Source organism: Entelurus aequoreus, linkage group LG15, assembly GCF_033978785.1.
Source record: "Entelurus aequoreus isolate RoL-2023_Sb linkage group LG15, RoL_Eaeq_v1.1, whole genome shotgun sequence".
In the NCBI taxonomy this organism is placed as follows: Eukaryota; Metazoa; Chordata; class Actinopteri; order Syngnathiformes; family Syngnathidae; genus Entelurus; species Entelurus aequoreus.
In genome coordinates this window covers 16,036,215-16,051,006 of record NC_084745.1, presented here as the reverse complement: position 1 = coordinate 16,051,006, position 14,792 = coordinate 16,036,215, and the positions used below count along the sequence as shown (strand labels likewise).

The following is a 14,792-nucleotide window of genomic DNA, read 5'->3' as shown; positions in this document are numbered from 1 at the left end:
TAAAAGTGGCCTATTTTCCGTGCTATAGAACGCACCGACATTTGAGCTGCACCCACCAAATTTTAGAAAACAGACATCTTTAAAAAATGTATTAGCTGTACCGGATTAAAAGCCCCATATATATATATATATATATATATATATATATATATATATATATATATATATATATATATATATATATATATATATATATATATATATATATATATATATATATATATATATATATATATATGTATGTATATATATATATATATGTATATGTATGTATATATATATATGTATATGTATGTATATATATATATATATATGTATGTATATATATATATATATATATATATATATATATATATGTATATATATATATATATATATATATATATATATATATATATATATATACATATACATACATATACATATATATATATATATATATATATATATATATATATGTATGTATATATATATGTATATATATATATATATATATATATATATATATATATATATATATATATATATATATATATATATATATATATATATATATACATATATATACATATATATATATATGTATATATATATATATATATGTATATATATATATATGTATATGTATATATATATATGTATATATATATATATATATATATATATGTATATATATATATATATATATGTATATATGTATATATATATATATATATATATGTATATATGTATATATATATATATATATATATATATATATGTATATATATGTATATATATATATATATATATATATATATATATATATATATATATATATATATATATATATATATATATATATATATATATATATATATATATACTACCGTTCAAAAGTTTGGGGTCACATTGAAATGTCCTTATTTTTGAAGGAAAAGCACTGTACTCTTCAATGAAGATAACTTCAAGACGCAAATGTCTGGTTTTTGGTGCAATATCTACATAGGTGTATAGAGGCCCATTTCCAGCAACTATCACTCCAGTGTTCTAATGGTACAATGTGTTTGCTCATTGGCTCAGAAGGCTAATTGATGATTAGAAAACCCTTGTGCAATCATGTTCACACATCTGAAAACAGTTTAGCTCGTTACAGAAGCTACAAAACTGACCTTCCTTTGAGCAGATTGAGTTTCTGGAGCATCACATTTGTGGGGTCAATTAAACGCTCAAAATGGCCAGAAAAAGAGAGCTTTCATTTGAAACTCGACAGTCTATTCATGTTCTTAGAAATGAAGGCTATTCCACAAAATTGTTTGGGTGACCCCAAACTTTTGAACAGTAGTGTATACCAGTCCGAAAGATTGTTTATTTACATACCTTAGTTGTTTCCAAACGGTAAAATGTCTGATCAAACAAAACAGAAGTCATCGTCATGGACCCACTAGCTGCGGAAGCTAGCTCTCCAATCAGCTAAACCGACTCAATAACTCCACGGTGACGTCTTGGTGATTTTACTGAGGAATTTGGTGAATTTACAAAACTGAAAAAAAAAATGCCAAGTTAATACTAACACAGACACTTGTAAACATGTCAGCATATTTGCTAATGCTAATGAGTCTGGCTTGATTACATTATGATAACATAGACAAATATGCATGAAAACACTCCTACGGACATCACACGGAACGGTTGAGTAAGTATGAATAGTTTGTTATATTGTAAAACTTACAAATGTTGCTTGGAGTGATGAATGAAGAAGCCTTTTGCTATGGACGAATACTTCCGGTTAATGGAACGAAACGGGAAATACATTTTCAAATGAATGAGCGAACCCGTCCAAAAAAATGGTGCCATAGCACAAACAATAACACACCCTATTAGTGTCTCTGTTGGTCATCTATGAAAAAATATTTGTTGAATACAAAATATTATGGCCGTGAGCGAAGAAAAATCCATAAATTACCCGCACCGTTTTATAAGCCGCAAAGTTAAAAGCACGGGAAAAAAGTAGCGTTTTATAGTGTGGAAAATATTGTACACTCTTTGAAGACATAACACAATCACTTTCATATGAAAACAACACAACAACAAAGGCAAGCTTAACTCTCTTTGCGCGCGCACACATATTAAGAATACATTTTTAAAATTACTTTTTGGGCTATCATTCGCATTTACGTCAGCAGCCAAGATGAGCTTTTGAAACCTGTTTTGAAAAGGTTATAATTTTATACCAGATAATATTTAGTGTGAATTGGTTTGAATCAAGAATGGTGTTGAATTAAGAATCGATTCGGAATCGAATTAAACGAGTTGTAAGATTCCGTTTTCTAATCTGAATATTAACTATTTAAAGATATTCGTTATGATTTTAATCTGGGAAGTTTTCAGTGTAAAAATGTTACAAGGTTGTGCGTTATTTCCATGTTTTGAAAGTAAGTTCATTAATTAGTAGAGATGGCCGATAAATGCTTTAAAATGTAGTATCGGAAATTATCGGAAAGTATCGGAAATTATCGGTATCGTTTTTTTTAATTATCTGTATCGTTTTGTTTTTTTTTGTTTTTTTTTAATTAAATCAACATAAAAAACACAAGATACAATTAGCGTACCAACCCAAAAAACCTCCCTCCCCCATTTACACTCATTCACACTCATTCACACAAAAGGGTTGTTTCTTTCTGTTATTAATATTTCTGGTTCCTACATTATATATCAATATAGATCAATACAGGCTGCAAGGGATACAGTCCGTAAGCACACATGATTGTGCGTGCTTGCACTAATAGTACTAACCTTTAACAGTTAATTTTACTCATTTTCACTAATTACTAGTTTCTATGTAACTGTTTTTATATTGTTTTACTTTATTTTTTATTCAAGAAAAGGTTTTTAATTTACCTATCTTATTTTATTATTATTTTTAAAAAGGACCTTATCTTCACCATACCTGGTTGTCCAAATTAGGCATAATAATGTGTTAATTCCACGACTGTATATATCGGTATCGGTTGATATCGGTATCGGTAATTAAGAGTTGGACAATATCGGAATATCGGATATGGGCAAAAAGTAAAAAAATTATCGGACATCAATATTAATTAGCATTTTTTTCCGCCTAAAAACTTTGCGGACTATGTGTAGCCTACAAATTATACAACTACAATACACTATGTATAAAAAATATAAATACAACTAAATACAAAAAATCCCAATATAAATGTGATTACAAAATTGTAAACGAGGTGACTTTGTGACGATCGGTCACTTCATTTCTGTTTGTTTCCTTGTTTTTGTATTTACTTTCCGTCAGTGCTGTTATTTTGTTCCATTTCCTGTTTGTTCCGCGGAGCACTGTTTTTTTCCTCACCTGCCATTGATTGGCAGCCGGTCCACACCTTCTGCCAATCAGCATACTGTATGTTCTATTTATGCCTTGTCTCGAGCACTCCTCAGGGCTCGAAGATCACTCTATGTTTGGAACGTTTGCATGCAAGGCTGCTTCATTTTCTGTTATATGAGATTAAAACTCATCTTACCTGGTCTTCGCTTTCCTGGTTCCTGCATCTTGGGGTCACAAAAACGGCAGTCATGCGATTTCCGAACAGACAAAACAAAGCTGCATCAAAACAATCAACCTGAATAGTCTATCCAAATGTTGCTGTATTTCTTTTGACTCTGGCTTACATAGTGGCTATAATTTAGTGATGCCTAATGAGGTTTATTGTATTGAAGCCAGGTGATTTTTGGTGTGTTTGCAGGACATTTGGTGCGGGTGGCAAGCGGGATGTCTTCCTTTTGAAGGAGTAAAGCCATGTTTGTTTACACTGTGAGGGCTTCGTTCATTCTTCGTTCTGCAAGAAAAAATGAGGACATCCAAAGACATGCTACAAGGTAAGAGTGATTGATTTGTTCACCCTGTTAGTGTTTTTAGATTTATGGGTGTGACCCGATAACCGTAATGGGCAGTAACAAGCTACATGTAGCTTGTTACTGTAGCTATGCTACATAGCTTAACTCCATTTTCCGGTAGCTTGGTGGTAGCTTAGCTACCTTTTTAAGAAGTAGCTTTTCCTGTTGCCTAGCTACTTTTAGAGCCATGTTAGCTAGGTAGCTTACGTCAAAGCTACAAGCTACAAAGAGAGAAAATGGACTGCGAATCCAGGCCAAGAAATTATGGAGAAAATCCAATGACCTGTATGAGAACATCCATAAGTATGGCGGACATCCATGATGATTGGTTGGTGTTCGTATGATGAGTCACAATTGGCTAAGGTTAGGGCGAAACATTACGGACTGACCAATCAGAGGCAAGATAAGGCGAGTCATCGAAACTAGTAAGAAAAATCATAACAGAGACACACTCATGACGACGAGGGAGTCAGAGACAGAAGGACGCTTCAAACTGACCACTCAAAAAAACAAACAAACTTGAAAATGTCCAAGGAATTCTTACAGTTAGACTTAGACAAACTTTATTGATCCACAAGGGAAATTGTTCCACACAGTAGCTCAGTTACAAAGGATGGAACGGGTAAAGATGGAAAGGATAATGCAGGTATAAACAAAGAGAGGTAGCTAACATAGAAGCGGCCAGGTAATAGACAGATATCATCTATTGCTGTATGGCGAGTGATTATACAGCTGGATGAAGTGCGGAATGAAGGAGTTCCGGAATCGAACACCGTGGGAACAAAGCTGAAGGAGCCTGTTGGAGTATGAGCTCTGCTGTCCCTCAATTGTCTGGTGGAGTGGGTGGGCAGGATTGTCCATGATGGCCAGCAGTTTGTCCAGTGTCCTCCTGTCCCTCACTGACACAAACGCCTCCAACTACGTGCCAATAGTTTGGCCGGCTTTCCGGATAAGTTTGTCAATCTGGTTTAAAGGCCTACTGATATGATTTTTTTTATTATTTAAACGGGGATAGCAGATCCATTCTATGTGTCATACTTGATCATTTTGCGATATTGCCATATTTTTGCTGAAAGGATTTAGTATAGAACAACGTCGATAAAGTTCGCAACTTTTGGTCTCTGATAAAAAAAAACCTTGCCCCTACCGGAAGTAGCGTGACGTTGTCAGTTGTTCACTCCCTCATATTTTCCTATTGTTTTCAACGCAGCTAGAGCTATTCGGACCATTACCCCATTAATTTGAGCGAGGATGAAAGATTCGTGGACGAGGAACGTTAGAGTGACGGACTAGAATGCAGTGAAATACATATTTTTTTTCGCTCTGACCGTAACTTAGGTACAAGGGCTCATTGGATTCCACACTCTCTCCTTTTTCTATTGAGGATCATGGATTTGTATTTTAAACCACCTCGGATACTATATCCTCTTGAAAATGAGAGTCGAGAACGCGAAATGGACATTCAGTGCCTTTTATCTCCACGACAATACATTGACGAAGCTCATGCTAATCAGCATGAGCTAACGTGATAGCATCTGTCTCAAATGCAGATAGAAACAAAATAAATAAATCCCTGACTGGAAGGATATACAGAAGATCAACAATACTATTAAACCATGTACATGTAACTACACGGTTAATAGATCTCAGCCTGGCAAAGCTTAACAATGCTGTTGCTAACGACGCTAAGGCTGACTTAACAACTTAGCAACCGGACCTCACAGAGTTATGATAAAAACATTAGCGCTCCACCTACGCCAGCCAGCCATCATCTGCCCAGCTCATCAACACCCGTGCTCACCTGCGATCAACGGCGCGACGAAGGACTTCCCCCGATCATCCGTGCGGTGGCCGGTTAGCATCGGCTAGCGCGTCTGCTATCCAAGTGAGTAATCCTTGTTGTGTTGCTACAGCCAGCCGCTATACACCGACCCACCTACAACGTTCTTCTTTGCAGCCTCCATTGTTCATTAAACAAATTGCAAAAGATTCACCAACACAGATGTCCAGAATACTGTGGAATTATGAAATGAAAACAGAGCTTTTTTGTATTGTATTCAATACTTCCGGTTCAATGATTGACGTCACGCGCATACTCATCCTCCGAAGGCTTTTTCAACCGGAAGTGTGGCGGGAATTTTAAAATTGCACTTTATAAGTTGGCATGTGTTGCAATGATAAGATTTCATCATTGATATATAAACTATCAGACTGCGTGGTCGGTAGTAGTGGGTTTCAGTAGGCCTTTAAGTCCCTTTTGCAGGTGCTGCTCCCCCAACAAACCACTGCAAAGTACAGGGCACTGGCCACAATAGACTGAAAAAATCTCCAATTCTCTCCAGCAAATTAGATTTTTCCTTTAGCAATGAAGATGACAGGCAGGAAACCATCAAAAATCCGTGTCCTTGGCCATATTGAGACAAATGTGTGCGTTTGGAGAAAACATTGCCCAAAACCTTAGTTTTTAGTTGTTTACTCTGTAAACCAAAATCATAACTGCTCTCTTCAATAAAGACGTCAAACACAAATTTAGGAACACACATGAAGGTGAGTTGAGTTCATGAAAAGTTTTACTGCACGTAACCATTACCAACTGTTCCCAAGCAACACAAGTCTTTTTTTTCCCGTCAAGCTACAGATAGATGCTGTTTTTTTTTACTGTAGGTAGAGACAATGAATACCATTATAGGGGTGGGCCAAAGAAAAGGCAAACTAAATAAATACATACAGTGGGGTGCAGGGACCCCTCCAGGTAGTTGTAGGGCATCACCAGCTAAAAGACAGATAGTTAATAGTAGGGGTGTGGGAAAAAATCGATTCGAAATCGAATCGCGATTCTCACGTTGTGCGATTCACAATCGATTCTCATTTTTAAAAAATCGATTTAAAAAAAAATAATTCATTATTATAATAATTATTATTATTATTATTTTTTTTTCATTAATCAATCCAACAAAACAATACACAGCTATACCATAACAATGCAATCCAATTCCAAAACCAAACCCGACCCAGCAACACTCAGAACTGCAATAAACAGAGCAGTTGAGAGGAGACACAAACACGACACAGAACAAACCAAAAGTAATGAAACAAAAATGAATATTATCAACAACAGTATCAACATTAGTTACAATTTCAACATAGCAGTGATTAAAAATCCCTCATTGACATTATCATTAGACATTTATAAAAAAAAATTAAAAAAGAATAGTGTCACAGTGGCTTACACTTGCATCGCATCTCATAAGCTTGACAACACACTGTGTCCAATATTTTCACAAAGATAAAATAAGTCATATTTTTGGTTCATTTAATAGTTAAAACAAATTTACATTATTGCAATCAGTTGATAAAACATTGTCCTTTACAATTATAAAAGCTTTTTACAAAAATCTACTACTCTGCTTGCATGTCAGCAGACTGGGGTAGATCCTGCTGAAATCCGATGTATTGAATGAATAGAGAATCGTTTTGAATGGGGAAAAAAATTGTTTTTGAGTCGAGAATCGTGTTGAATTGAAAAAAAATCGATTTTGAATCGAATCGAGACCCCAAGAATCGATATTGAATCGAATCGTGGGACACCCAAAGATTCACAGCCCTAGTTAATAGTAATAGACCCTTGTTGGGTCCATTGTACACTCTCAGTTACATTAACATTGATATTATACATGCGGGCCCATAGATAGAAATGTCGTTAAATGTAGCTTTGATGTGGCAAGCTACTTTTGCCGTGTAGTGTGTAGTGTAGCCTGCTACAATTCTGCACGGATAGCTTCCCCTGTAGCTTAGCTACATTCAATCGAGAGTAACTTGTAGCTTCGATTACTACATTTCCCAAGTAGCTTGACCATCACTGCCCGGTGATTATTATTCTTACCATATTTTCCGGACCATAGGGTGCACCGGATTATAAGGCGCACTAAAGGGGTCTTATTATTATAATTTTTTCTAAATTGAACACACTTCCTTGTGGTCTACATAACATTTAATGGTGGTTCTTTGGTCAAAATGTTGCATAGATTATGTTTTACAGATCCTTTTCAAGCCGCTTTCTGACGGTCGCTTCAGGATGCGCCGTTTTGTGGGCGGTCTTATTTACGTGGCGCACCTTCGGCCGCGTCTTTTCTCCGTCATCTTTGTTGTAACGGTGTAGTGTGCAAAAGTGTCAAAAGATGGAGCTAACTGTTTTAATGACATTCAGAATTTACTTCAATCAACAACGGAGCAGCATCTCCTCATTCGTGGCTCACTAGTGCAATAACGTCGGAAATGTGTCCCATTAAAAACCGTCCGACCGGAACTCTCTAAAGTTCCTTGGGTGATAATAAATGTAAACTCACTACACCGGTATGTTTTAGCGCTTTCATGGGGAGTTTACTGACAGATATAAGTAAGAACTTTACACTACTTTATATTAGAATCGGCAACAGCTAAAGATGAATATCCCATAACAAGAAGATAGAGAAAAGGAAGAAGCTTATTGACTACGGTGTTGCCACGGACTACAAAGGCGGATTCGCGCACATTTTCAAGACTTATGTAGATCCCAAATACACATCAACCGATACCATAAGGTAAGAAAAGTTGCTTTTGCATAATATTGCGAAACAAAACGCCGGATAATATGTCTTAACTTATACACACTTTATAATAATACTCGTATGTTGAAGCACAGTACAATCCATCAAGCGGTGCAGCTTCATAGCTTACCAAAGACGTACTAAAACATGTTGATCGATTTTTGAGCGCCGTGTGTAATGTTCTATATTTTCAATGGAACATATAAAATGTTGGTATTGTTTACTTGAGTCATATTGCAGTCTACACGTATCGCTTATGTGTGACTGCCATCATATTGCAGTATGCACGTGTGTGCCATCTACTGGTCACACTTATCATTCCAACATGTCCCAAAATAAAATAGCTCCGAGGTCGGTAAGCACAACCAGAATTATTTTGTACATTAGGCGCACCGGGTTATAAGGCGCACTGTCGAGTTTTGAGAAAATGAAAGGATTATAAGTGCGCCTTATAGTCGGAAAAATACGGCACATCGGTCCAATGATGATCTTGCATGTGTTTCCACCAAGAGCTATGGTGTGGTCCAGTTTGGTACACATTTAATTAAATTTCCATTGTAAAAAAAATCCAATAGGAGAGTGACAAAAAATGGCTTGTTTCCACCAAGAGATGGAGAATGGCCAGTTTGGTAGGCATTGTTTTTTTTAATTGAAATCATTTGCTATGTGACAGTGCATGCCAAAATCCCTCTTTCCCCCTCAACAAACTGCAGCTCCCCACGTGCCGGCAGCACTCGTGCAGCCCCAGACTTGGCTTGACCGCCAGCGCAACGCAATTATCTCGCGCTGTCAACTATTTCGATAATAATGTCTGTGCGCCGACCCATTTTCAGCGACGAGTACACTGCCGTGCTGCAACCTGACTACTGTCAAATGTATTCTGTACGGGGGTTAAAAATGAAGGATGACTCTATAGCTGTAGAGTCCATAGTCAAATGAGTTCAAACTGCAGTGCAAACTCTTGTTATTAATGCGTTGGGGGTTTGGCGAGTGTGTATTGTTCCACGCTGCACGCCCCAGCTGGACGCCTCTGCACCGCGCGATCCCATGCTTTCTTATTTACTTCCTCGCCAGAAATCACTAATCTGCGCCCACTTCCCTCCCCGTCTCTCTCACTCTCACTTTTGGAATCGTTCCGCTTAAAGGCGGAACAACAGCGCCACCGCCGAGGATCTCTCCCCGGCTTGGCGTCGGATAAAGAGCATGTGCACATCGCAGTTGGCGGCCATTAGAGAAATGGCTGAGCTGGCAAAGGAGCTTCACTCGTTCTGATAGCGAACACACCACGCGCGCCGTTGTTTGATGTTTGACTGTTGAATATTAATGACGCGTCTCATACACTAAACATCGCCTTTCTACTTTGATGTGGCTCACTGATTAAACGCCAAGAACTTCCAGAGCCTCCGCCAAAGCCGAACAAGGCCGCAAACATGTGCACAAGACATTGATCCTGGTTGTTGTACGTTGCACTCGATAATGCGCCATCCAGTTTTATAGGTGGTGGATTTGCAAACAGACCACAACAACTTCTGAAGACAGAAATGACCATACCAGTCAAAATGTTGCAGACAGTTAAATTAGAAAGTTTACTGGTATAATACTCCTAAATGTGCCAAAATATACCGTATTTTCCAGACTATAAGGCGCACCTAAAATCTTTTTTTTTTTTTTTTTCAAAACTCGACATTGCGCCTTATAACCCGGTGCGCCTAATGTAAGGAATAATTCTGGTTTTGCTTACCGACCTCAAAGCAATTTTATTTGGTACATGGTGAAATGATAAGTGTGACCAGTAGATGGCAGTAAAACATAAGAGATACGTGTAGACCAGGGGTCGGCAACCTGCGGCTCTAGAGCCGCATGCGGCTCTTTAGTGCCGCCCTAGTGGCTCTCTGGAGATTTTTCAAAAATGTATGAAGAATGGAAAAAGATGAGGGGAAAAAAATCAATTTTTTGTTTTAATATGGTTTCCGTAGGAGGACAAACATGACACAAACCTCCCTAATTGTTATATATCACACTGTTTATATTAAACATGCTTCACTGATTCGAGTATTTGGCGAGCGCCGTTTTGTCCTACTAATTTTGGCGGTCCTTGAACTCACCGTATAGTTTGTTTCCATGTATAACTTTCTCCGACTTTCTAGGACGTGTTTTATGCCACTTCTTTTTCTGTCTCATTTTGTCCACCACACTTTTAACGTTGTGCATGAATGCACAAAGGTGAGTTTTGTTGATGTTATTGACTTGTGTGGAGTGCTAATCAGACATATTTGGTCACTGCATGACTGCAAGCTAATCGATGCTAACATGCTATTTAGGCTAGCGATATGTACACTAATATTGCATCATTATGCCTCATTTGTAGCTATATTTGAGGTCATTTAGTTTCCTTTAAGTCCTCTTAATTAAATTTATATCTCATGACACATGTAATACGGCTTTTAATTTTTTGCGGCTCCGGACAGATTTGTTTTTGTATTTTTGGTCCAATATGGCTCTTTCAACATTTTGGGTTGCCGACCCCTGGTGTAGACTGATGGCTAAGTAAACTTCACCAACATTTTATATGTTCCATTGAAAATACGAAACATTAGAAATGGCACTCAAAAATCTATCAAAATGTTTTAGTACGACTTTGGTAAGCTATGAAGCTTGATGGATTGTACTGTGCTTCAACATACAAGTATTATTATTGTGTGTGTATAAGGTAAGACATGTTATCTGGCGTTTTGTTTCACAATATTATGCAAAAGCAACTTTTCTTACCTTCTGGTACCTGCTGATCTGTATTTGGGATCTGCATAAATCCTGAAAAATTGTGCACTTCCGTCTTTGTAGTCCGTGTCGATACCATAGTCGACAAGTCTTGTTATGGGACATTCATCCTCCGCTGTTGCCATTTCTAATATAAAGTAGTGTAAAGTTCTTACTTATATCTGTCAGTAAACTCGCCATGAAAGCGCTAAAACATACCGGTGTAGTGAGTTTGCATTATTCACCCAAGGAACTTTAGTTATTAGAGAGTTCCGGTCGGACAGTTTTTCACGGGACACATTTCCGGCGTTGTTGTTTCCGGATGAGGAGATGCTGCTTCGTTATTGATTGAAGTAAAGTCTGAATGTCATTAAAACCGTTAGCTCCATCTTTTGACACTTCTTCCACTCCAGTCCTTGCACGCTACACCGCTATAAAAAAGATGACGGGGAGAAGACGCTGCCGAAGGTGAGTCACGTAAATAAGACCGCCCACAAAACGGCGCATCCGGAAGCGACTGTCAGAAAGCGACCTGAAATTGATCTGTAAAACATAATCTATGCAACGTTTTGACCAAAGAACCACCATTACACGTTATGTAGACCAGTGGTCCCCAACCTTTTTGTAACTGCGGACCGGTCAACGCTTCAAAATTTGTCCCACGGACCGGGGGGGGGGGTTATTTTTATTTTTGTATATTTTTTTTTGGTCATAAAAAAATACAATCATGTGTGCTTACAGACCGTATCCCTGCAGACTGTATTGATCTATATTGGTATATAATGTAGGAACCAGAAATATTAATAACAGAAAGAAACAACCCTTTTGTGCGAATGAGTGTGAATGAGTGTGAATGGGGGAGGGAGGTTTTTTGGGTTGGTGCACTAATTGTAAGTGTATCTTGTGTTTTTTTATGTTGGTTTAATTTAAAAAAAAAAAATATATATATATATGTATATATTTTTTAAATTTATTTCTTGTGCGGCCCTGTACCAATCGATTCACGGACCCGGTACCGGGCCGCGGCCCGGTGGTTGGGGACCACTGAGTAGACCACAAGGAAGTGTTTTACATTTAGATAAAAAAAAAAAAAAAATTATATGACTTCTTTAATGCGCCCTATAATCTGGTGTGCCATTCAAATATGAAAAAAGATCAAAAATAGACCATTCATTGGCAGTGCTCCTTATAATCTGGTTGTGCCCTATGGTCCGGAAAATACGGTAATAGATTTTTTTATTTTAATCTACAGTATGCTCTGAACTTCCATAACAAAGATAAACTGAAAGTACAGTAGCCTGCTCTGCGTTTGGAGTCGGTTTTGCATCCCCCTGAGTGATAAAGTGAGTTCAAACTATTGTGCATTTTTTCTAAATATGCCAACATTTCACAGACGCTCTTTCAGCCAATGCCACCACAACGTTTTGCAGAAATGTATTTATTGGATGTTATGTTATGCCATTATATCTAAATAGTTTAAGCACTACATCAAAGCAATTTTTTCTACAAATATGGGATCGTGCTCTGCATCCATGATGTACAATTTAGTAAAAAAAAAACATACATGGGTCTGTTGTACAAATATTCATGAAATGGTAGAATGTGTTGCCTTTTTACATCATTATCCACATTGCAATCAGCACTAACATCTAAATTGTGTTTACTCCGAAAATATATATATATATTTTTTTGGGCCTATGCCATGAATTTTTATAAGAACAAGGAGAGTAAATTACAGCACCAGTTAAAAGTTTGGAGACACTTTTGCATTCTATTGAATGAGAAACTTTTCACTGGTACTCTGCAAAGTCCTATATTGCTGCTCTTATGATTCCAGTCAAACGTTTGGAGACACTTTTACATCCCATTGAAAGACATCAGCCCTGATTAACTTAAAAAACAAATACCAATTGCAAAATTGCATGTGCAAACTATTAAATCATGTCCACAATCAGTGGGCCTGTTGCTGGTGATCTAATAAGATTGAATAGAAAGTGCAAAAGTGGTGAAAACCGCCTTATTTAAATGGTGTTTTGTAATGTTGTGGAAAATGCAGCACACAAGTATAAAACGTACCACATTTTCTGGGCTACATAATAGTAACATCTAGAAAACAGAACCCATTTTTAGCAAGGCAAATGTGTGCTCTGGGAGGGGCCAGTGTAGTGATTGTGCATCTGGAATGATCCATGTGCAAGCAAATGCAACGTTTTTTTCATATAGGAGGTATATTAATAGCAACATAAGGAATATACATGGAAAAAATAACGGCATTAAAACAAAACAAAAACAAAAAGCAGCAACCAGGTCAACTGATTTTGTTTTGGGGCGGTATAGCTCGGTAGGTAGAGTGGCCGTGCCAGCAACTTGAGGGTTCCAGGTTCGATCCCAGCTTCCGTCACTGCCGTTGTCCTTGGGCAAGACACTTTACCCACCTGCTCCCAGTGTCACCCACATTGGTTTAAATGTAATTTAGATATTGGGTTTCACTATGTAAAGCGCTTTGAGTCACTAGAGAAAAGCGCTATATAAACATAATTCACTTCACTTTACTTTTAATCAGCCAGCAGTTATAAAATTATATAATTGCTGAATAAACATAATGTCTAATTTTCTTATTTCTGACAGTCCAAATATGTTGACACGTACACAGACAGATGATTCTTTGTCTATTGTCTATCATTGCAGCGATCGCCTCTTTGCAATGACATATCCATTTGTGCGTGACTGTGCCAGTTTGCACGTACATTGCCTTCCAGACAGACTACATATAAACACTTTCAGTCTCGATAAATCGCATTGCGAGCGCTAAATGATTATACTTGCATTTCCTCCTCCCAGTATTGTGAGTGTTCTAATAACCAGCATATATTTAGAATATAAATAAATAAAGACACAGTAAATTGATTGCTTTCTATTCACCTAATTTTACAGATGTAATCCTTAAAGGGTAACTGTACTTTTTTGAAAAAAAATTCCCATCATTCACAACCTTATATGTTCTTTTTTTTTTATTGCATTCTAACTCGTAAATAAACGTTAGCAAAAGTCAGTTAACAATGGAGCCAATGTGAGTTGCTCTATTCTGCCTATAAAGCACTCTAAAAAAACCTCCACAAACCTCCATCGTTTTATAAACATACTGTAAGTATATATGCAATGTAATAACAGACACATTCCCAATAACATGTAATATTGAAATATTTTGCTCATTTTAAGCATATGACGGCATATTCTTTTCACAGATGAATCAGAACCTTCGCTTTTCCCTTCAACAACAACACTATTAATGACGGCAGACTTCATGAGAGCCAACCAAGATTAATTTGGGACAAATGATGATTCAGAAATTTATATTTTTGAGCCTGAATATAATGAGGTTGATCTTTTAGAAGCTGTGTGCTAAACAGATGCGGCTTTAGTGAAACACTAAGCATCATGTCGCAGGATTGCTGAGTGCTAAACGAGAAATACAAACTACTACTATAATAAAACAATCACTTACTGTACAATGTCTGCTTTCGCTGGGATGTCAACTGACGGGATGTTTATATCTTC

General features: G+C 37.0%; 1 long non-coding RNA gene across 1 annotated transcript in view; it reads left to right on the top strand.

The window, feature by feature from the left end:
• The window catches only part of LOC133630397 (uncharacterized), a 91,545-nt gene that overhangs the window by 26,129 nt on the left and 50,624 nt on the right, over positions 1 to 14,792 (top strand). Inside the window, exon 2 of the long non-coding RNA XR_009821243.1 lies at positions 3,741 to 3,873. This is a non-coding gene — a long non-coding RNA (uncharacterized LOC133630397). The remainder of the gene's footprint in view (positions 1 to 3,740; positions 3,874 to 14,792) is intronic.